The sequence below is a fragment of the Rana temporaria genome, chromosome 4, assembly GCF_905171775.1.
Source record: "Rana temporaria chromosome 4, aRanTem1.1, whole genome shotgun sequence".
NCBI classification, from domain to species: Eukaryota; Metazoa; Chordata; class Amphibia; order Anura; family Ranidae; genus Rana; species Rana temporaria.
In genome coordinates this window covers 465,022,464-465,046,799 of record NC_053492.1, presented here as the reverse complement: position 1 = coordinate 465,046,799, position 24,336 = coordinate 465,022,464, and the positions used below count along the sequence as shown (strand labels likewise).

The window sequence follows — 24,336 nt, the reverse complement described above, 5'->3', positions numbered from 1 at the left end:
GTCGGGTCCCTGGCCTTCTGGCCTAGATTGGTGTAGCCCTTGCTCCAGTCAGTATTTCGGGAGAGAACACTGGCCCCCCTTTCCCACCATTGGGGTGGCTAGTATGAGAGTGATGAGAGTGATGGTGGAGCCTATCTCCGGGGCTCTCACTAAGCTCTCAGAACTCCAGGCCTTCCTGGTTGGGGTGGAGGTTGCACTGGCTGGGCTGTTGGCCAGAGTTGAGAGAAAAGCCAGTGGTGAATGTGCCCCTGGAGTGGCAGACCAGGGGTGCCAGAGCTCGCACAACTGTTGAGGGGCACTTCGAGATTTGGCACCGTAACTTCACATACACACTTTTTTTGCACCTGCCTCTAGGGCAGAGCCTTTTGGCTAGGACCAGGGTAATTTTTGATTCCTGGCTGAAGGGTCGGCCATTGTATTGCACAATGGCCACTTTCACTTCTCCCACCTTCCTTCTCCCCACTTTCTTTTTATCCCTGTGTTTGTTACTTTTATGTTTTTTTTTTTGTTGGTTGTTACACATTTTGTCACAGTGTGATTAGTAGGGTGTGTGTCCTTGGGCCTACCCTGAACGTCTTGGGAGGGGGTGAACATGGCCTTTTGGCTTGGTTCGCCCTCTCTCATGCGGTCTCCCTTCGGGGGAGCCCCGCCGATTACTTGGAAGGGTCTATTTCAGCTAAAGAGCTGAAAAACCATGTTGTTTTATGTTTGTTGGCCAGCAATTCTTTGCCGTTTTTTTGCAAGACAAGTTCGTGGCCAACGCCCTTTGGACAAAAGTCCTACGCTTTGTCCGCAGAAAATCCGATCGTGTGTATGAGGCCTAAATGTCATTTCTGTCTGCTGAATCGCTCCTCTACTATCAGCATGAGTCACTTCTGACAAGTTTTCCTGACACCAAGAGATAAATGGTGACAGGGAGGGCATAGCCTGTGATTGACAGCCTCAGCTCTGTTCCTCTGTGTTTTGTAAAGGGGGGTGTTTTCCCTAAAAAGAACCTGCACTGTGGAATGGCACACTTACACAGAATGAGAAATGCAGAATGAAAACATTAATCTGATTGGTTGCTGTGTAGCAAAACATAGGGGATGATTTACTAAGACTGGAGAGTGAAAAAATCTGGTGCAGCTCTGCATAGAAACCAATCAGCTTCCATGTTTTATTATCGAAACTGAACAAGCTGAAGTTAGAAGCTGATTGGATAACCATATACAGCTGCACCAGATGTTGCACTCTCCAGTTATAAAGCGGAACTTCAGTCGTTTTTTTAATCTTTCCATCTATTAAATCTTCTGCCCTTGTTGTTGTTTTAACTTTGGATAATAAAAATAAAATAAAAATTCTGCCAGTGAATACCTTATACAGCCCACTTCCTGTTTCTTGTCTGGTCATTAGCCTCGGCTTATGACATCATGCACAGATCTCTCTGACTCTCGTGAGAGTTTTTTGCCAGGAAGGAAAGGGTGAGCCATAAGAGGGCCAATGAGAGCTGCAGAGCTGGAGGTGTGCCTCTGTGTAAATCCAGGAAGTGAACAGGTAGCAGCTTCAGCTGCCCACAGTTAAAATGGCTGCAGCCAGACTCAGTGGAGGGAGATTTCTGCAGCATATTTGGCAAGTACAGAATCACAGTATATATAAAATAATATGCAAAGTGGTTGGAGGGAAGCTTCAGAATGGACAAAAATGTTTTCATTACAGATTATGTGAGCAGACTGCAGTTCCTCTTTAATAAATCAACCCCATACAGTTCATTTTGATAAAACGAGGTGTACAGCAGAGATCTCCTTACCGGCTTTTGCAAAAAAAACATCTGACAGCTTCAGGAAGGCCAATTCTGAGCGCAAAACCAAAAAAGCCAGCTGGCTCCTGATTGGATGAATGCCACGGCCATCCAATTAGAAACCATCTGGCATGTCTCACTCTCCATCGGATTATTTCACTTTCCTGAGGTTTAACAGCTTTTATTATTTTAATCTCCTGTGACATAACATATACTTTATGTTACGTTCTATAAAAGCGATACTTTGAATCTTGAACATAATAAATAAATACAATATTTATAAACTGTTTTATAAGTTTAAGGCTCCATGGATGCTAGCTTAAAAAAAAAAAAAACTTTCCTAGCAGCAGCTATTTTAAACACTTCCTGACCACCCCACGCAGATATACTGCAGCCGGGCGGCCCTCCTGCGCGAAACCACGTACAGGTACGCGATTTCGTGCCGACAACACGCTCCCGCTGCAATTGGACACAGTGGGAGCCAATCAGCGCGTCTGTCGGACGCGATGTCCACCGGAAACCGCCAATCGTTCTAAAGGAGAGGGGAAAAGGGAAGGCCGTTCTGCCAGAGGGCAGTTTCTGTGCCAAGCAGAAACACTGATCTCTGTCTTCCCCCAGTCAAAGCACCTCCCCCACAGTTAGAAAGCACTCCCAGGGAACACATTTAACCCTTTGATAGACATTTTTATTTCGTTCATTTTTATCATTTTTTTTTCGTTTTCCGGGCCATTCGTTATGATCGCAATTCGTAAATATGTAAATACGTAATTCCAAAAATAAGAAAGAAAATCCCAAAATTAGAAAGAATAACTAATAACTAACTATAAAGTTATAGGTATTTTGAAAGTAAAAAAAAAAAAAAAATTGAAAGTAAAATTATAGGTATTGGAAATTCTTTTCAAATTTGGCCTGTTAAAGCCATCAAGCATACTAGCACGATCCACAGTACGCCTTTATTTTATTTTTTGGCGCCGTACTCACTGTTTACTGCCGTAATGAAGTTTCAGACTCCCCGCGGGGAATGGGCGTTCCTATGCACAGGGAAGATGATTGACGGCCGGCTATGGCGCGTCATGCTTCCCGGAGATAGCCGAAATAGGACTTGCCTCTTCACGGCGCCTGCACAGTCAGCTCCGATGTCTGTGCGCAGGCGCCGTATAGCGCTGTGAAGAGGCAAGTCCTATTTCGGCTATCTTCGGGAAGCATGACGCGCCATAGCCGGCCGTCAATCATCTTCCCTGTGCATAGGAACGCCCATTCCCCGCGGGGAGTCTGAAACTTCTTTACGGCAGTAAACAGTGAGTACGGCGAAAAAAAAAAAGAAAGGCGTACTGTAGATTGCGCTAGTATGCTTGATGTTATCATAGAAACTTGTTTTTAGGGTGAAACACCGCTTTAAGGAATGTAACGAATACAAATGTATCCAAAGTTACGAATTACCTGAAATAACGAATGGAACAGAACAAATTAATAATAAATAATAATAATAATAATATTTTTTTTATTATTATTATTATTTATTATTATTAATTAGTTACAGTACATTACATTCGTTTAGATACAGAATTATTTCAGATAATTTGGCTTCTAGTGAATATAACTTATACAAATTTATTCAAGGTTACGAATTATCCGAAATAACGAATGCCGCATCTAAACAAATAGAATGTAACAAATTAATAATAAATAATAATAAAACGTTTTTATTATTATTATTATTATTATTTATTATTTTTAATTTGTTACGTTACATTCGTTTAGATACGGCATTCGTTATTTCAGATAATTTGGCTGCTAGTGAACGTAACGTATACAAATTTATTCAAAGTTACGAATTAACTGAAATAACGAATGCCTCGTCTAAACAAATGGAACGGACAAATTAATAATAATAAAAAAATGTTTTTTTTTTATTATTGTTATTTATTAATATTAATTTGTTATGTTACATTCGTTTAGATAGGTCATTCGTCATTTCAGATAATTTGGCTGCTAGAGAACGTAACGAATACAAATGTATCTGAAGTTAGTAATTATCCGAAATAATGAATGCCGCATCTAAACAAATGGAACGGAACACATTAATAATAAATAATAATAATAAAAAAATATATACTGTATTATTATTATTGTTTATTATTATTAATTTATTGTGTTCCATTCGTTTAGATACAGCATTCATTATTTAGGATAATTTGTATCTTCAGATAAATTTGTATTCGTTATGTTCACTAGCAGCCAAATTTTAAAGGAAATTCCAATACCTATCATTTAATAGTTAGTTATAGTTAAGTTATTATTAGTTAGTCATTACTTCAGAATTTTCATTTTTTTTCTGATTTTTTAATTGACCAATTTACGAATTTTCCATTTTACAAATTTACGAATTTTCATATGTTCGAATTTAGGAATATTCAGAAAAATTAGTTAAACAGGTTTTCGTTTATTCTGGTATATTTCGGAATTAAATAATTTGTTGAAATTGGTTAAAAGACTAATTCGGAACAAAACGAACGGCAAACGTCTACCCTTTGATCGCCGCTGAAGTTAACCCCTTCCCTGCCAGTGTCATTAGTACAGTAACACTGCATTTTTTTATCACTGATCACTGTATTGATGTCACTGGTTCCCAAAAAGTGTAATTTAGAGTCAGATTTGTCCGCCGCAATGTTGCAGGCCCGCTAAAAAATCACTGATCGTCGCCATTACTAAAAAAATAAAAAATAAAATTCCATAAATATACACCACAGTTTTAAAATGCAATAACTTTTGCGCAAACCAATCAATATACACTTATTGGTTTTTTTTTACCAAAAATATGTACCAGAATATATATTTGCCTAAATTGATGAAGAAATTCGATTTTTTTTTACATTTTTTTTATTGGATATGTTTTAAAAAATATTGTTTTGTTTTTCTCACAATTGTTGGTATTTTCTTGTTCATAGCGCAAAAAATAAAAACTGCAGAGGTGATCAAATACCACCAAAAGAAAGCTCTATTTGTGGGGAAAAAAGGATATAATTTTTATTTAGGTACAACGTTGCACGACCGCGCAATTGCCAGGTAAAACAATGCAGTGCCGTATCACAAAAAAATGGCCTGGTGATGAAGGGGGTACAACTTTCTAGGGCTGGAGTGGTTAATCTAGAAGTATTTTTGTAGCTTCAGCTTCTAGGAGCAGATAAAAAAATAATAATTCTTTGCATTTTTGGGAACGATTTGCCAGCAGAAAAAAAAAAAAAGCTGAAAGCTCCTAACTGCTGCTAAAAGCTGGCACAAAAAATGCCATTGTGAGCGTTTTTCATCCAGATTTCTTCTGTTTTTTGTTTTTCTTATTATTATTATAGCGTACCTGGATCCTAAAGGGGAATTCTACATTGGTTAAATAAAATAATATAGCTTAATAAATTTGCCACACATGCCATATTGTAACTTAATGTTGTTAAAAAGTCCCCTTTCCATTTCAAGCTGTAGCTGCTGTAAAGCCTCGTTCACAAGATCCAATTGTTGGGAGGGGATTGTCTGATGACAAACTGTTTGGCTAAAATCCGACCGTTAGTAGGCTTCTTCAGTCAATTGTTGTCCAACTTCCGGCCAACAAATGTTGGATGCAGGGGCGTCGAGGGGGGGGAGGCTGAGGGGGCTGGAGCCCCAAACGGGTCCCTGAAAACCCCCGGGTGTCAGGAATGCAGCATGCAATTGTCATCCCCGAGCCTCGCCGATCCCTATGATCCCGAGCGCCGGCGAGTGTGGCCAAGTGACATAGCATGTCCTGCCTTCTGGAGCCTGCAGCGCCTATGATGGATGTCCCACAGGTCCAATGCCGGGACCGCGGGACGTGTAACGTCCATCATTGGCGCCGCAGGCTCCAGAAGGCGGGAATTACAATGCCACCACCGCGCCACATCACTGTGAGATCCCCGCTCGGGCGGGCGGCTCTCCTCCCCTCCTCTCTGGCTGCCTGCCTGCTGTGAAACACAATGGGTGCGCCGCCGGGAGGAAAGGCACAAGATGGCGCCGGTGTGCAGTACACTCGCACACCCTCAGCATCCTATACTGATCTGCCAGATGTCTATTTTTAGTAGCAATAACAAAGCAATGGCGTCCTCCAGGACCTGGCCATGGTCTGTTGTGCAGCCGTGATATATAAGAGGAGGCAAGATTGGTTCTGGGTTACCATGCTGGTAGGTTAACTGGCTCAATCGAGTGTGCCCAACATGGCTGCCTCATCTCCTAAGTCAGCTTTTCTCAACTAGGGATTTCTCCAGTGGTTGACAGGGGTTCCCTGAGCAATAGGAAATTTCTGACTCTCAGATAAGTAACCCGCTGACACCGATGACCTTTTTAGCTATCTGTAAAGGGTGGATTTTTCCCAATGACCACAAATGTAAGTAGACGCTATCACTAACCTAGTCTCAAAATATCAACCTAATCGTTCTCTTTGCTCCTCCCAAGACCTCATGCTCTCTAACTCCCTTGTCAACTCATCCCATACTCACCTTCTGGACTTCTTCAGAGCCTCTCCCATCCTCTGGACTGCTCTACCCCAATCTATCCGACTTTCTCTTACTTTGACCATTTTCAGACGATCCTTGAAAACTCATCTCTTCAGAGAAGCCTATCTGGCCCCCACCTAACAACTGTACATTTTTATTATCTCCATCAGCACATCCCCCTACAGTTAATATCTCTTGTATGGCTGGTGCTCCAATTATTATTATTTTTTTGGGGGGGGTGCAAACGAACGAAAAAAAAACATCAATTGCAGCCTCACTGTGCCCATCAATTGTTGCCACTGTGCCATCAAATGCAGCCGCTGTGCCATCAAACGCAGCCCCTGTGCCATTAAATGCTGCCAGTTTGCTCCATAAAATGCCGCCAGATTGCCCCAAAATACCGCCAGATTGCCCCAAAATACCACCAGTCACAGCATGGCCTTCTTTAGGAACGGCGCGAACGCCGTTTCTAAAGTGCGCCTGCGCCGTTGTCTACAGAGCATGCGCCATAGATATCTACGGCGCCTGTCATTATTGTAAATACCTCCTAAACTGTGGAGGTTTAGGAGATATTTCGAACACCTACAGGTAAGCCTTAATCTAGGCTCAGGCCTCGTACACACGACCGAGAAACTCGACGGGCGAAACACATGGTTTTCCTCGTCGAGTTCCTTGTTAGGCTGTTGAGGAACTCGACAAGCCAATTTTCTCCATTCCCGTCAAGGAAATAGAGAACATGCTCTCTTTTTGGCTCGTCGAGTTTCTCGACAGTTTCCTCGACGAAAATGTACACACGACCGGTTTCCTCGGCAAAAAAATATCTCCCAGCAAGTTTTTTGCTGGTTTTTGCTGAGAAACTCGGTCATGTGTACGAGGCCTCACCTGTAGGTAAAAGTGGTTGTAAAGGGTTTACAACCACTTTAAAGTGTATTGTATTTGTACTGTCTCAAGTTGTAAAGCGCTGTGTAAACTGTAGAGCTGTAGATAAAGTAGTTATTAGTAGGGGATTCTGTGAGCCTGGAAAGATATTCCAAGAGTTCCTCCATATTAAAAAGGTTGAGAAAGGCTGTCTATGTGCTTTGAGTCCCCCCATAAAAGCACTATAGAAGAGGAACATTTTAAGTTTTGTTTTTTAAATGGCTGGTATTGGCATCGATTTTTTTTCTGGTAACACTCTTTTCATACATCAGCTTTTTTTTATTGCAAGTAACACAACTTTACTAATACAGAATATTGGGTGTCAGGGACTGTGAGTGTAAAAGGACCATCTGCGTTGCTCTCGGTATCCAATTAGCTTTTCATTATTCCATCACAGAATCTGGTCACCACAGGTGATAAAGTGGTTCTTTTATTTACTTTAATAAATGTGGCTAATTGTAACTTTGTGGAATGCTCTACGGTACTACGAATGGAGAGATATTACGAATGTTCACATGTGTATAATTAGCGGGTGCGGAGGTGAGATGGGTTCATATGTAAATGTTGGCCAGTGATTAAAGCCAGAGAAGGTGATGTTTCTCATGTAATTGCAAATGAGTAACAGCATGTCTCGCCATCCTTACTCCGGTAGTTGTCTCTCAGGCCCCCCCGATACCACGCGAGTGCCGCTACGTTTTATTTCCAGAGACGCCGCGCAGCAGATTTCAAATTTCTAGGTCAGCTCTAGAACGAGTTAGCTTGGCCCTATAGGGGCTTTATAAATATTAATAGTTGGCATTTTGTATTGGGCTTGGGATGAAATATTCAGACCACACATCAAAGAGAATAAAAGTAGGCTAGTCGTATTGGAAGGTGTTTCATGTAAAAACATATCTGGAGCACCATAAAAAGAGGGTATCCAGGCTGACAAGAACTCATTTTTTAAAACAATGGCCTAGTTGCATTCATTAGTGATACATATTTCTGGAATGTTACGAATGGTAAATTTTGCTGTCTGTTTGCACAACTTTTATTGCGTGCCAAGCTACATTTCATCTCCAACAGGCAATGTCACTTTGCCCCTTTCGTGTCTGTGAAAAGGGCCCCTTGACCCCTGCCACTAGGGTGACCACGTCTCCCAGATTGCCCGTCACAGTCCCGCATTTTGCAGGTCTCTCCCGGGCACATTTATTTCAGGACAATACAGTATCCCGGAATGAAACTGACACAGACACCCCCCCCAGGGCCAATCTGATGCCCCCAAAAAAGGGCGTCACATCACCGCTTTACTCACTGACAGTACTTGTCCTGGCCGGGATTGGCTGGAGGAGCACAATCCCGCCCCCTGCTTGTTATTGGAGAAATTATAAATCCCACCTCTTGTGTCCAATCACTGTGCTGTGATTCGTTACAGCACAAACTGATTTTTGGGAAGGGAGGGTGTCGGATGTTTTTTCACCTTAATGCATAGGATGCGTCGAAACAGTTAGAAGCAAGGGAATCAGTAACCAGTGGTTCCAGTGTTATCGGCAGTACTGTTGGCACCACCGGTTACTGACTCCCTTGATTCATTGCAATGGGGTTGATTTACTAAAACTAGAGTGCAAAATTTGGTGCAGCTCCGCATTGAATCCAATCAGCTTCCATTTTTTTTTTATCAAATCTTAAAAGAGATGTATAGGGTTTTTTAAGAATCATACTTGCCTATGTGGATGATGCATTTTCCCCCCCAGCACCTCTAATGCCGCGTACACACTATCGGACATTCCGACAACAAGACCGTGGATTTTTTTCCGACGGATGTTCGCTCAAACTTGTCTTGCATACACACGGTCACACAAATGTTGTCGGAAATTCCGATCGCCAAGAATGCGGTGACGAACAACACTACAATGAGCCGAGAAAATGAAGTTCAATGATTCTGAGCATGCGTTGAATTGATTCCGAGCATGCGTAGGATTTTTGTGCATTGAATGCGGTTGGAATTTCCGACAACTTTTGCTGTAGGAAAAATTGAGAACCAGCTCTTAAACATTTGTTGTCGGAAATTCCGACAGCAAATGTCTGATGGAGCCTACACACCCTCAGATTTTCTGACAACAAGCTCACAACGAACACCGCTGATCGTTCGGTTCTCACAACTCTCTGCACTACCCACTCCCGCGCTCAGTGGGGCGCTAGGCTGTGGAGGGGCGGGAGCAGCCAGCTAAGGCTCCACTGAGAGGCTGAGCCGGGTGTTGTTCCAGGCATGTGGGCAGATTCCGATTTCACTGTTGCGATCTTGCCAGAGCCTGGACCTCACTCTGATGTCAGCCAACAGCGGCCTTCAACCCACTGTCTGCTGAAAACAGATCACAGGAGTGCAGAATGAACTGCACTTCTGTGATCCACATGAGAAGTACAGCCAAACAAGCTTTGGCTGTACGTCTCCTTTCATTGAACAAGCTGAAGTTAGAAGCTGATTGGCTACCATGCACGACCACACCAGATGTTGGCCTTTCCAGTTTTAGTAAATCAACTCTAATACTTCCCCCGAATAGATTACGGAGGTATGGGTGCTTCTAGCCCTTGAAACGCATTGGATTTTTTTTTCTTTGTGAACCATTAAAGTAATTTGGACGGGTGACCCTTCTGTTTGATGTTTGCTTTGGATGATTTTGTAGGTTCCCACTGGAGGGTGGCCCAGTTGAGTTGTAAAACCACTGTGCTGCATGATTATATTCACTGCCCTATATGGATAAGGACTAAGGGCCAGATTCACGTAGAATCGCGGCGGCGTAACGTATCCTAGATACGTTACACCGCCGCAATTTTTCATCGCAAGTGCCTGATTCACCAAGCACTTGCGATGAAAACCTACGCCGGCGGCCTCCGGCGTAAGGCGGGCCAATTTAAATGGGCGTGTGCCATTTAAATTAGGCACGCTCCCGCGCCGGACCTACCGCGCATGCTCCGTTTCCGAACTCCCGCCGTGCTTTGCGCGGCGTCATTTTTTCGAACGGCGACGCGCGTAGCGTACTTCTGTATTCCCGGACGGCTAGCGCAAACGACGTTGATTTTTAAATTTCGACGCGGGAACGGCGGCCATACTTTAGACAGCAATACACTTGCTGACTAAAGTTAAGGCACCAAAAAAAATGTGTAACTTTGCGACGGGAAACTAGACTAGCGGCGACGTAGCGAACGCGAAAAACCATCGTGGATCCGCCGTAACTCCTAATTTGCATACCCGACGCTGGTTTACGACGCGAACTCCCCCCAGCGGCGGCCGCGGTATTGCATCCTAAGATCCGACAGTGTAAAACAATTACACCTGTCGGATCTTCTGCCTATCTATGCGTAACTGATTCTATGAATCAGCCGCATAGATAGAAACAGAGATATGACGGCGTATCAGGAGAAACGCCGTCGTATCTCATTTGTGAATCTGGCCCTAAAATCCCATCACCACTTGAATATTTATTTTTGGAATGCAAATCTAAAAGAAAGGCTTTGGTTGCCATTCCTCTTTAAATTCTGTTATTGCACAAAGCAGTTGAAACGAGCAAGATCATACGCTATAGTAATGAACGTACCAGATTTTCATGGCCTTCATGGGAGGCCGTTTATGAAAAATGAATTTTTTTCAAGATATTAATTACTCGATCCTCATGGATTGCTGTTTTAAATTGATTTGTTTTACCATACACTAAAGGATGAGATATTTTTGGATGGTTTTCAACCATATGCCACTGGGTATTATATCCTGGATTCATCTCAAGACCGTATGCTGCTAGGTATTACGTTTTGGCTAGAAGTTCCAGGCATGTTGAGTTATAATATTTTCAAACTAGGCTATCTGAAATACACATCAGACATTATCTTGAGTTGCGTGGAAATTTTCCTGAAGCGGTACAGTGTGGGCCAAGAAAAGTATCCACAATAAATGAGACAAATTTATTACATAATTTGAAACAATAGCAGCAGCATTTTTAGATTCCAATTGTTTCTAACAGAGAGACAGGGCCAGATCCACGAAGCAGTTACGCTGGCGTATCTATTGATACGCCGCGTAACTTCTAGCTTGCTCCGGCGTATCTTTGTTTTGTATCCACAAAACAAGATACGCCTGAAGCTGGGCTAGATCCGACTGGCGTACGTCTTAGTATGCCGTCGGATCTAAGGTGCATATTTACGTTGGCCGCTAGGTGGCGCTTCCGTCGCATTTTTTTACATCGTTTCCGTAAGGCTTTTTCCGGCGTAAAGTTACCACTGCTATATGATGCGTAGCCAATGTTAAGTATGGACGTCGGGCCAGCGTCAAATTTTCCATCGTTTACGTCGTTTGCGTAAAACGTTCGCGAATAGGGCTTTGCGTAGAATTACGTTCACATCGAAAGCATTGGCTTGTTGCGGGTTAATTTGGAGCGTGCGCACTGGGATACCCCCACGGACGGCGCATGCGCCGTTCAAAAAAAACTTCGATTACGTGGGGTCAATAGGAATTACCATAAAACAAGCCCCCATCTCATCCATTTGAATTGCACGCCCCTACGCCGACATAGTTACACTACGCCGCCGTAACTTACGGCGCAAATTCTTTGAGGATACGGAAAATACGCTGTAAGTTACGGCGGCGTAGTGTATCTGAGATACGCTACGCCGGACATATAGATGCGCCAAGGTACGTGGATCTGGCCCACGGGCTTCACTCTTTGCAAACTTTTTCCAAATAAGACGGGAACTACCGTCAGGCCTCGTACACACGGCCGAGGAACTCGACGTGCCAAACACGTCGAGTTCCTCGGCGAGTTCAGCCCTGAAGCCGCCGAGGAGCTCGGCGGGCCGAGAGCTCCCATAGAACAACGAGAAAATAGAGAACATGTTCTCTATTTTCTCGACGAGTTCCTCGGCGGCTCCATTGGGCCGAAAGTGTACACACGACAGAGTTTCTCGGCAGAATCAGGCTCTGACCGAGTTTCTCGCCGAATTCAGCCGAGAAACTCTGTCGTGTGTACGAGGCCTCAAAGAAAGAAAAGGTTCTTCAAGTGCTGGTGGAACTTTTTAATGTTTTAAGATACACTTGTTAAAATATAAAAAAAAAAAAAAAAATGTAATATGATGCAGTAAAAAGGAACTAAACACTGCTATTGCATCAACCTGCTTTTCTTGAATTTACTTACTTTTTTCATCTGGTGTGCAGGGGTAAAATGAATAATATATAAAAAAGAATTACATTTAATTGCTTATAGATTGAGTTTAAATTAATCTGCCACATTGTACATTCAATTAAATGCTCACCAGCGGCGGTGCGCAGATAAAGGGGCGCAGGAGCGCCACCCCTTCTCTCCTGGCACCGCTCTAATCCCCATAGCTAGATTCATGCATTGCCTTTTCGGGCACCGGGCACCTGATTTCAGAGGCGTCCCTAGGGGGGGGCCAGAGGGGGCCCTGACCCCCCCAACATCATGCTGTGCCCCACCATGTGCCCCCCCAAAAAAATTTTTTTTTTTTTTTTTTTTTTTTTTTGCAATTTTTGTATTTTGCTCCCCGAGAGGGAGAGCGTCCCCAGTCAGCTCTGCGGGGGATTCCCCCCCTCCCTGTGCTCGCCGACACTGCATAATGCGAGCGCTCACACAACCAGATATTGTATTGTATTCTCCCGACAAACAGTGATTATCACTAGTGGCTATACAGCAACCACTAGTGATAATTATAAGAGAATCTGCTCATTAATGGTTCAAATCTCAGCCAGTTTCTGCTGAACCAGCTGAGATTTAAACTGTCTATGGCTGGTCTTAGCTCTTAGGCAGCCCATACATTGATTAGCACTGTGGAGTGTCGGCTTCCTGGCGGGATCGGGCATGTGGGATTTCAAACACATCCGAGCCCATCTCTATTGGTTGTAGACAGTTGAGCTCCCTGCAGGTTGCTTAGCAGAAGTGAAGCCTTCTCTGACATGCTGATTGTGATGCAATCCAGATGATGCTCTTAGTCAAATCCTAGTCATAAATATCAGAGATTTTATTGATCAAAGCCCACACTTTACAGGCATAGAGCCCACACTTTACAGGCATAGAGCCCACAACACTTTACAGGCATAGAGCCCACACTTTACAGGCATAGAGCCCACACTTTACAGGCATAGAGCCCACACTTTACAGGCATAGAGCCCACATGGCTGCTGATCATACGGTTGATTATATTCATGTGGTTGTACTCTTGATGCTAATAAATACTGTGTTTATTAGATCTGACTGGGTGCATCACCTGGATCACATGCCGATCAGCATGTCAACAGAGAAGGTTATACAGCATTACTGCTACTAGGTGACCTGCTGGGGGCTCAGCTCTCTATAACCAATAGTGCCAGCCTTCCCCTGCATGCACCCATAATGTCACCAGCACTAGGTCCTAATAGACTGCCGCCGCTGCCAAGGAGACAGACGCCAGACCAGCGCTGTAAATAGCAGGGACAGGACAGCTGGGGATCCCCACTGTGGCAGAACACCAGGGCCCGGTGGCAAGACAACCTTTGCAACCCTGATAGTTCTCCCACTGCTTTGGACCCTTATATTTTCTTGGTGTGCTGGTGACATATATCTCTTGTTTTCTGCCACCCTGGGGGGCCCCAGTATAGTAGGAAGGGAGCTCACTGCAGAACATGTGAAAGGGCCCATAGTGGGATCGTAGTAAAGGGCCCCATGATATATATTTATATATATATATATATATATATATATATATATATATATATATATATAATTGCATTTTATAGTTGGCCCCCCTACTTTTGTCCCTGTCCCCCCATGTGCCCCCCCTAAATATGAAAGCTGGAGACGCCACTGCCTGATTTACAGCAGTGGGGTGTTTTTTGAAAGCACCTGATTAGAGCCGTCGCCTCTGATAGGCGCCCAAAAATGTGAGAAGCGGGCGCAGCGCTGTGCGTTCACTTCTCACCCAGCTGTGTGTTAGCAAAACAAAGGAATTTGCTTTGCTAACATTGAACCCCCTTTCAGCCAATCAGGTGCGCCGGGTCTGTGTTACCTGTCACCTGATTGACTGAAACGACAGGCGCTGTGATCAGGCGTCCAATCATAGCAGAGGACATGAGGAGGAGCGGGCAGGAGAAGACACCGGGGTCGGGGAAGAAATGGAGTACACTGGACACCGCTCACTGCCTGCCGCTGTCACCCACTGCCCACCCGAGACAAGGTGAGTGCCGGGCAGACGGGGGCACAGTGGCAACACTTGGGGTACAGTGGCAACACTTGGGGCACAGTGGCAGCATTTAATGGACACAATGGCAACATTTGGGGCACAGTGGCAGCATTTGGGGCACAGTGGCAATGTTTGATGGACACAGTGGCTGTGTTTGATGGGCAAAGTGGCTGTGTTTGATGGGAAAAGTGGCTGCGTTGGAATGGCAAAGTGGCGGAATTTGATGGGCACAGTGGCTGCATTTGATGGGCACAGTGGCTGCGTTTGATGGGCACAGTGGCTGCATTTGATGGGCACAGTGAGGCTGCATTTGACGGGTGTATTTTTTCAGAATTTTTTAGTTTGTTTGCACCCCCCAAAAAATTTGGAGCACCAGCCGCCACTGATGTTCACCCCTACCACCCACTAATAACTACCTTGACCCACACTCCCCTAATACTCCATTTGTCTGTAATTTTATATGACTAGTCCAGTGTCGGTTTTACCCAAAATCCTGGTCTGTCGTAGGATTCTATTTAGTGGCTAAGCCTGGCCCAACTTTCCCACCACCTACATGTTCCTATTGCTCAGTAAGATAAGCCATTATAGTGAAGGGCCAAAAGGATCTTGTAGAATTGGGGCAAGCTTCCAACGCTACCAGGAACTTAAAGAAGATCTTTTCCCTCCCTATCAACTTTCTGCCATATCATTCCTCTCCCCCTCCACTCTCACAATCAACCATTTAATTTTTTATTTTTTTGAAGGAAGGGGAACCTTTCCTGCACTATATGGATTCTTGCCTAGGAAAAAATGACGTAGTCAAGTGTCCACAAACTGTTGAACTGTTGAATTTGCTGGTGTTTTTTGGGGGGAATACCCAGCAAAAAGATAGAAGCGGCACCCCCACAGTTGCGAAATACCGGCCACCCGCATAGCAGAAGCAGTGCGGCCGCTTTATGGGGGCGCTAGACTAATTTGCCTAAGGCCTCGTACACACGATAGGTTAACCAGAGGACAACGGTCTGATGGACCGTTTTTATCGGTCAAAACCGATCGTGTGTGGGCCCCATAGGTTATTTAACCTTAGGTTAAAAAAAAAAACAACTTGCTTTAAATTTAACCGATGGATTCCTAACCGATAGGTCAAAACCGATCGTTAGTACGCACGACCATCGGTTAAAAATCCACGCATGCTCAGAATCAAGTCGACGCATGCTTGGAAGCATTGAACTTCGTTTTTTCAGCACGTCGTTGTGTTTTACGTCACCGCGTTCTGACACGATCGGTTATTTAACCTATGGTGTGTAGGCGTGACGGACCATCATTTAGCTTCATCGGTTAACCTAAGACAACTGTCCTTCAGACCGTTCTCATCGGATGGACTGATCGTGTGTACGAGGCTTAACAGTGTAGCGCAAGCCGGCGGGGACTCTTTTCGTGCTGCCCCCCAGCAAAGTGCTGCCCTAGGCCCTGGCCTTGTCGGCCTAGGCCAGGATACAGCGTTGACTAATAGGTAGATTCACAAAGAGTTAGGCCGGCTTATCTACAGATAAGCCGACCTAACTCTGAATCTAAGCCGACCTATGTTTAAGTGTATTCTCTAACAGAGATACACTTAAACATATCTAAGATAGGATGGCTTGCGCCGTCCTATCTTAGATTGCAATGTTTTGGCTGACCGCTAGGTGGCGCTTCCATTGCGGCCGGCCTAGATTATGTAAATGAGCTTGTACGCCGATTCCCGAACGAACGCGAGCCTGCCGCAGTCGATTAACGTTGTTTCCGTACGCGATAGGCCGCCTAAAGTTATTCCACCTATGAGGTGGAATAACAATGTTAAGTATGGCCGCCGTTCCCGCCGCGAGGTTCGAATTTTTTACGTCGTTTGCGCAAGTCGTCCGCGAATCGGGATTTACGTCGTTTACGTACGCGTCGAAAATCAATAGGCCCGTACGGCCTACTTAGCCGCAATGCGCACTGGTAAATGTAGTCGCCCGGCGCATGCGCAGTGTCAAAAAACGTCAAAAACCGTGAGGTCAAGCCTCATTTCAATACAACACGCCCCCCTCCAAGTCATTTGAATTAGGCGCGCTTACGCCCGCTCGTTTTAGGCTACGCCGCCGAAAATTAGCAGGTAAGTGATTTAAGAATCACTACTAGCCTAACTAATTTACGGCGGTGTAGCCTAAAAAGACTAGGCTAGGCCGCCCTAAAGTTAGGCGCCCCTACGTGAATCTACCTATTAGGCCTCGTACACACGGCCGAGCAACTCGACGTGCCAAACACATCGAGTTCCTCGGCCAGTTCAGCCCTGAAGCCGCCGAGGAGCTCGGCGGGCCGAGAGCTCCCATAGAACAACGAGGAAATAGAGAACATGTTCTCTATTTCCTCGTCAAGCTCCTCGTCGGCTTCCTCGGCCAAAAGTGTACACACGACCAGTTTCCTCGGCAGAATTCAGCCAGAAACTCGGTCGGAAGCTGAATTCTGCCGAGGAAACTGGTCGTGTGTACGGGGCCTCAGACTCCACACCTCAAGGTGAGCCCGCATCATCAAGATGACCTGCTTGTGTACTTATCCAGCTCATCGGTGGGAGCTTCTCTACTGCTCCTGGCCTCCAAGCCTGATTCCAGACCGTAACAGGGAGAGTCCTTCATTTGAAATAACCATGTGCATCAAAAGTATCAGACCACCTGGTACGCAAATGCGCGTTCCAGGTCAAAGACTACACCAAGGAGTGAAGGGAAGTTAAAGATAAAAGCTCCATGGCCTGCAGCTTTAAAAACAAGTCAGCCATGGCAACTGCCTAAGTTCAATCCTGACAGGTTCACTTTGAGACTTCCAACATCTGATCGGGATCACTTTACAAAGGCCTATTTATACTGTCACCTTTTCAACCCTGTGGTCTTGGATTTGTTCCCCTTCAAGTTTCTGACATCAGATACACACAAAACATAGCAGACATCAAGACTCGGTAGTGAAATCCTCCAGTGTGGCTCTATATTTAGAATGCAGGTAATAAAATTGTTTTTCAACTCTTTCGAACTGTCATTAATTATATGTCTGGGGAAGAAATACAAAGAGTAGTAAAGAAAAGGAGACAGCCCTGCAGAAGAATTACTATGCCGACTGAAGCTCCATTCTAGAGCTGCTTACCTCCTCCACAGCACAATGTAAGTAGTTGCTCTAATAGGTATGGCAGTGAATTGGGATGAAGCTGTTGAACAGTTTCCATGGAAACCAAAGTAGGAAGAAAATACGGTAAAAGACCAGAAAGTAAAAAAAAAGAAAGAAAAAAAAAAACTAAAATAACGGCCATTTAGATTTTCCTTTCAGATAACTGCTACTTGAAGAAATTGCTGGAAATGCTGGTAATCTAAGTGGTGTTTTTCGAAAATGCTGCATAGTCAAACGTACCTTCACCTACAAGGCATGCCGGCATTGTTGTACAAATTGAAATCAGTAAATATACAATACAGTTTGCAGTGCATACCTCTCACCGTCTCGCAATAACAAACTTATAGCCAGATTCAGGTAGGGGCGCGTATCTTTAAGGCGGCGTAGCGTATCGTATTTACGCTACGCCGCCTTAAGTCAGAGAGGCAAGTGCTGTATTCACAAAGCACTTGCCTCCTAACTTACGGCGGCGTAGCGTAAATGGGGCCGGCGTAAGCGCGCCTAATTCAAATGAGGATGAGGGGGCGTGTTTTATGTTAATGGGGGGGGTGACCCGACGTGATTGACGTTTTTTTACGAACGGCGCATGCGCCGTCCGTGTACATATCCCAGTGTGCATTGCTCCAAAGTACGCCGCAAGGACGTATTGGTTTCGACGTGAACGTAAATTACGTTCAGCCCTATTCACGGACGACTTACGCAAACGACGTAAAATTTTCAAATTTCGACACGGGAACGACGGCCATACTTAACATTGACTAGGCCAGCTATTTGATGGAATAACTTTACACTGGAAAACGCCTTACATAAACGGCGTATCTTTACTGCGACGGGCACACGTACGTTCGTGAATTGGCGTATCTAGGCATTTACATATTCTACGCCAAACTTAACGGAAGCGCCACCTAGCGGCCAGCCTAAATATTCCACCCTAAGAAACGACGGCGCAGGCTGACATATCTTAGCTAGGTTTAAGTGTATCTCAGTTTGAGAATACCCTTAAACTTAGGACGGCGCGAGTTACGTCGGCGTATCTACTGATACGCCGGCGTAACTATTTGTGAATCTGGCTATTAAAGCGGTTGTACACAGTGGCGGTGTGTCCATAGAGGGCGCAGGAGCGCCGCCCCCTCTCTCTCCTGCACCGCCACTGAAATACAATACACAGATTAATGCATTGCATGAATCTATGTATTGTTGCTGCCGTCCACTATTCAGATGGCCGGCCCCCTGGTGAGCGCCGGCCATCTGAATAACAGCAGCTGGTTGGCTTTGGAAGTGCCTATCAGAGCCAGAGGCACAGTGGCTATAATTGATGGGCACAGTGGCTATAATTGATGGGCACAGTGGCTATAATTGATGGGCACAGTGGCTATAATTGATGGGCACAGTGGCTACAATTGATTATTGATGGGCACAGTGGCGACAATTGATGGGCTTAGTGGTGACAATTAATGGCACAGTGGTAACAATTTTGGCACAGTGAGAACAATTGATGGCACAGTGGCTGCGTTTGATGGCATGGCACAGTGGTGACAATTGATGGGCACAGTGGCGATAAATGATGGCACAGTGGCTGCGTTTGATGGCATGGCACAGTGGCTGCATATGATGGCATGGCACAGTGGTGACAACTGATGGCACAGTGGCGACAATTGATAAAGGGCTCTCTTCATCTGCAATGAAGGGTATGATACTGACAATGTTTGTTGATCACTGCAGTCTGTGCCCACACCAGTTGGGCGCCTAATTTTAATGTCATCATGATGTCCAGTCTTCTGGCGCTTTCAGTAGAACATGCTGCTTAACAGCTAATAGAAAGTGTCCACATCCCCCATGCAGTGACTTGGACACCTGAAAGACTCTCCCTATCTGGAGTGAAGGGTATAGAAGACTCAGGACTCATGTGATTTACTTAGATAAGTAAATTGGGCTTCTGTTTTTTTTTTTAACTAACTCAAAGATTAGTTAGCATGGGGTGGGGGCAAAGAGGGGTTCATGTCTGGAGTTCAGCATTGAAGTGGGTCTAAACACTTAGGCCGGGTTCACACCGTAGCCGCATGCAGCTCATAGAAGGGGTCCGGTGCGTGCTGGTTCAGCGTTTCAGGTTCGATTTCAGCCCGAATTTTGGGCTGAGATCGAATCTGAAACGTATCAAAAAAGGCACGCGTTTTTCCGGCACACCACACCGGACCCGGTGCGGAGATATGTGAACCGTCTCCATAGAGAGTCAGTCACATTCTCCCGCTATGCAAAGTGAATGCGAGGAAACGCACATTTCTATCTCGGGTAATGCCGTTGAAGGCGGATCCCCAAAAAGTTTTGTTTTTCAATATTTTTTTACATGCCGATTGTATGCTCTTCCATACTCTCCTCAGCTTCTGGTCCTCAGAGCGCGCTCCCGGCCGCTACTTCATAGTATTTTGTGAACTACAACTCCCAACATGCTTAGCGGCATTGCACATGGGCATTGCCGCTTTTCCCCTACCTGCTTGATCGAGAACGAGCCTAGTTCTCAATAGCTAGCCCAGCCTTCTGTACACATACACCTCCCAGTAGTCCCGCCCATTCCCGCCTCCCCAGCACACCTATCTTCTGCTGAGCACAGGTACAGAGCTCCAGATTCCCATGCCAATCAAAGGACACGGGAGCCAGAGCTACAGCGTCATCCTTGGGCGTGGCTCCCGTGCCTGCGAGTGCAGCTAGCGACTCCGTTCCCCAGTGTTACTGAGCCTTTCCGAGGATTTCTGACTGCATTCGAACGGTCTCTGAGTATTTCTGGCGCCCCTCCCCACCTCTGGCCACATGCGGTATTACATGCAGTAGAAGTCAATGCGGAACAAATTATCTTAGTTTCCATTGATTTCTATGGGGAAACTCGCTTTGATACGCAAGTGCTTTGGATTACAAGCATTCTCCTGGAACGGATTATGCTCGTAATCCAAGGTTCCACTGTATATGGCTGCAATCTTAAAATTTCATTGCAACAAGCTGAAAATAATTGTCACTTTTTAAAAACTAAGGATCTTTATTCTGGTGTTATATCTTTGTGAAGTGAGCTTACTGCCCTCACCTAGCCGTAAAAAAGCAAAGCTTCTTTGTCCTTAGAGCCAGCATGGACAATTCTTCTTTCCTGTCTCTCTTGGCAACATTTTGGACTTCCTGTAGTTTATAATAATACAACCCGAGGTCTTTGCTTTTAATGCCCAAAAATAACCAATCCGATCTTCATGGCGAGTCAACAGCACATCAGACTCCAATACGACTTTATTGTCAACTCACAAAAGCACAATCCATTTGGTCATTTTAGAAATCACATAAAAAAAATAAAAATTCAATAAAAGGTTTTATTTTGTGACTCTGCTAAAACGTACTGCATATTATACTGTATTTTCTATCTTTGCAGTATTCTATATGTAAAGTTCAATTCACAGACTATCTTATGGGCTATTCTAATATGCACTAAGTCAGTGGTCCCAAAACTGCGGCCCACGGGCCAGATGCGGCCTTTTGCTTGCTTTTATCCGGCCCTTGGCACTATTTGATTTACTAATACCAATAATGGGGCAATTCTCCCCACTCACACCAATGAAGAGGGCACATTTGCTCCCAATGACACCAACGATGGGGCAAAATCTCTCCCAATGACACCAACAATGTGGCCCAAAAACATCAGTGATGGGACACAATTCCTCTGAGTGACACCAACAATGTGGCCCAATAACATCAGAGATAGGACACAATTCCTCTCAATGATACCAACAATAGGGCCTAATAACAACATCAGTGATGGGACACAATTCCTCTTAATGATACCAACAATAGGGCCCAATAACATCAGTGATGGGACACAATTCCTCTCAATGATACCAACAATAGGGCCCAATAACATCAGTGATGGGGAACAATTCCTCTCAGTGACACCAACAATAGGGCCCAATAACATCAGTGATGGGGTACAATTCCTCTCAGTGATACCAACAATACTTCACATACATATATTTTTGTTACATATACATGTTCAACTTATGCAAATTTAAGCTCTGAACTTTCAATATGGATATGCTGAGATATTAAATTCGGAGATTGATGTACTGATGTGGGTGGGTTATTCGAGGTTATGGACATTGCCACCCTTGTTTGTCTATTCCTTGTGGCTCGTATTTGAATCCCAGCAGAAAATATTACTTAATATACATCTCTCCGCACACTTATTATGTGATATCACTAATAAGGGCAAGCGATCCCAATTCCAAGATGGTGGATCGGCACGCCAGGTCACATGATGTCAGAACTGGGCGGACCTAGGGCGTTGCTAACGAATATCAAGTGGCGAGTCAGCACGCCGCTCGTGCCCCTGGAAGAAGTCCACGATAGGACGAAACGGCGTAGGGAGGAGCGGCGTGCTGACGCCACTATTGTGTGTACCTCATCGCCATCCGGAAGGAACGAGCGATACGAGAAAGCCGGCCGGCTAGAGACATTTAAAACGCTTACTGTTATTCTACTAAATGTGAGTGAAACTGACATTTTCTTATTAAATCAGCTTTGTTTGCAATACTGCTCTATGTCGATTCTTTTTTCCTTTTGGATATCTACATGGTGACTTGCTGGAGAGCGGTAATGTGAACATAAAGGGGAAAGCTAGATTGCTTACTAAGAAGTGAGGACCCTTTGCTTACTGGATCGATTGATTGCCATCTGGGCTGTAAAGCCACAAGCGCTTTTGATTCCTCATTATAGGGATCCATCCCATCCGGTAAGCAGGATATAGATAGGAGGTGGTGGCTTTCTCATCTATCCTGCTACTTGGACACTACTTTCAGCACCTTTCTTTCTGGCATTCATGTTCGCACAGAATTTGGAGTTTTGTTGAAATTTCTTTGGGACTTTTGTTCAATATTGATTGCACTTTATTGTGTGCACTAAGTCACTTTATTTTCATTGTTTGTATATATATACGGTTATATCTCTAATTTTGTGATACAATTGGGATAGAAACTGTATTTAAGTCATACCACAGCAGCGCAGCATAATTTTATTTTATTTGCACTTGATGTTTATCCAACATTTTTTTTGCTGCAGCAGCAATTATATATATTCGTTTATTTACATTGTGTTACTATTTAAATCAATTTAATTTCCACAAATTTTTTAGACCAGCGCAGTATCACTTGAACAACAATTTATACCAACAATAGGGCCCAATAACATCAGTGATGGGGAACAATTCCTCTCAATGACACCAACAATAGGGCCCAATAACATCAGTGACGGGTACAATTCCTCTCAGTGACACCAACAATAGGGCCCAATAACATCAGTGATGGGGAACAATTCCTCTCAGTGACACCAACAATAGGGCCCAATAACATCAGTGACGGGTACAATTCCTCTCAGTGACACCAACAATAGGGCCCAATAACATCAGTGATGGGGAACAATTCCTCTCAGTGACACCAACAATAGGGCCCAATAACATCAGTGATAGGGAACAATTCCTCTCAGTGATACCAACAATAGGGCCCAATAACATCAGTGATAGGGAACAATTCCTCTCAGTGATACCAACAATAGGGCCCAATAACATCAGTGATAGGGAACAATTCCTCTCAGTGATACCAACAATAGGGCCCAATAACATCAGTGACGGGTACAATTCCTCTCAGTGACACCAACAATAGGGGCCAATAACATCAGTGATGGGGAACAATTCCTCTCAGTGACACCAACAATAGGGCCCAATAACATCAGTGATAGGGAACAATTCCTCTCAGTGACACCAACAATAGGGCCCAATAACATCAGTGATAGGGAACAATTCCTCTCAGTGATACCAACAATAGGGCCCAATAACATCAGTGATGGGGTACAATTCCTCTCAGTGATACCAACAATAGGGCCCAATAACATCAGTGATAGGGAACAATTCCTCTCAGTGATACCAACAATAGGGCCCAATAACATCAGTGATGGGGTACAATTCCTCTCAGTGATACCAACAATAGGGCCCAATAACATCAGTGATGGGGAACAATTCCTCTCAGTGACACCAACAATAGGGCCCAATAACATCAGTGATGGGGAACAATTCCTCTCAGTGACACCAACAATAGGGCCCAATAACATCAGTGATAGGGAACAATTCCTCTCAGTGATACCAACAATAGGGCCCAATAACATCAGTGATAGGGAACAATTCCTCTCAGTGATACCAACAATAGGGCCCAATAACATCAGTGATAGGGAACAATTCCTCTCAGTGATACCAACAATAGGGCCCAATAACATCAGTGATAGGGAACAATTCCTCTCAGTGATACCAACAATAGGGCCCAATAACATCAGTGACGGGTACAATTCCTCTCAGTGACACCAACAATAGGGGCCAATAACATCAGTGATGGGGAACAATTCCTCTCAGTGACACCAACAATAGGGCCCAATAACATCAGTGATAGGGAACAATTCCTCTCAGTGACACCAACAATAGGGCCCAATAACATCAGTGATAGGGAACAATTCCTCTCAGTGATACCAACAATAGGGCCCAATAACATCAGTGATGGGGTACAATTCCTCTCAGTGATACCAACAATAGGGCCCAATAACATCAGTGATAGGGAACAATTCCTCTCAGTGATACCAACAATAGGGCCCAATAACATCAGTGATGGGGTACAATTCCTCTCAGTGATACCAACAATAGGGCCCAATAACATCAGTGATGGGGTACAATTCCTCTCAGTGATACCAACAATAGGGCCCAATAACATCAGTGATGGGGTA

The 24,336-nt window shown here is 44.6% G+C and overlaps 1 protein-coding gene across 1 annotated transcript in view; it reads right to left on the bottom strand.

Moving 5' to 3' along the window:
• The window catches only part of PLCB1 (phospholipase C beta 1), an 825,411-nt gene that overhangs the window by 746,329 nt on the left and 54,746 nt on the right, over positions 1-24,336 (bottom strand). The window lies entirely within an intron of this gene.